Source organism: Opisthorchis viverrini, assembly GCF_000715545.1.
Source record: "Opisthorchis viverrini unplaced genomic scaffold opera_v5_484, whole genome shotgun sequence".
NCBI lineage: Eukaryota > Metazoa > Platyhelminthes > Trematoda > Opisthorchiida > Opisthorchiidae > Opisthorchis > Opisthorchis viverrini.
In genome coordinates, this window is record NW_008752133.1 from 302,485 (window position 1) to 303,738 (window position 1,254).

Genomic DNA, 1,254 nt, shown 5'->3' on the forward strand with positions numbered 1-1,254 from the left:
AAATGGCAAAGGGGCATCGCAGAGGTCAACCTGAATGGTCATGGCCACAAGTAAATATAGGACAACCCAACCAGCCCTCCGCGCTTTGTGTCAGCCTGAAAAACAGAGTAGCCGCTTATCGAGATCTCCACGTCAGAGACATTTTGTATCAGCCAGATTTCGGCAGATGCGACTATACGCGATTGTTCAAACCAAGCTGACCGTTTAATATTGTGAAGTTTGTTGAAAAGACTGAGGTGGTTTGTGTGCAAGCATTTCTGCTACCTCAGAAGTTGGAGAGCCGATGTGTATTGCCAGAGGTTAACCGATTTGATGTATGTACGCCGGGTTTGTATACAGGGCACTGAATTGGTCTCTGCGGCATATTGTCTGCTTCCTGGATTGGTGGTTTCGAGAGCCGTTTTTCATTTGCAGGTTTTTTTTGCCCTGAGAGAGTCCGGGTTGCGCAGGTCTTTCACCTTCAAAAGACGTAGATCTTACCCGAACGATCGAAAATATCGACCGCTGAGACTTGCAGCTTGTTCAGTATCGCCTTTTGGACGACTAGGTTTGCTGTTGTTCAATGATTTAGGGCAAACTTGTCTTTATTCGGTTCCTTTAGCGCTGTGGCGCAGTTTGATAGATAAAGTGTTTTTCTGAGGTTCTGTGGATTGCAGCACCAAGAAGCATTCCACTTGGTGGTGCACCCACGAGGCACGTTTCACCTTGGCTGGCTAACAGCTTTATGAATAGGCGAACATTATGTCGTTTATTCGACCACGTCTCGTTTATTGTGTTTTTGTGGACTCCTGAATCCCCAGCGACCGGTGTAGCCACCTAAGTGCACGCAGCTGCGCCTTAGACGCACAATGCATCTTTCTGCAAAAGTCTTGCCAGTGAAATAAACCTTTGAAGTCAAAATTTTGCACTTCTTTGCATATGATAATAGTAAAAATGTTAATTACCGAATTGTGAGTGGTATACCATAAGGCATGATCATGCGTTTACAGTCAGAATAAAACATGACTAAAGGGGGTTTCCGGGTACTGAAGAGTGCTGGAAAAAAAGGACCATGTCATGAGGGAAAACAGTAATAGGTTTATTTCCCAACTTGAGGGAACATGTTGATTGGGTCGTTACAACCTGACCCGACCTAAAGCTGCCACCTTGACGTGGTGGTTGGGCTTGAGTACTGCAATGATCCCGCGGGCTACATTGGCTGGAACTTCGTTCCACAAGGTGCAACCATGCCAGGAAGGCCAAAGGGGAGCAGCC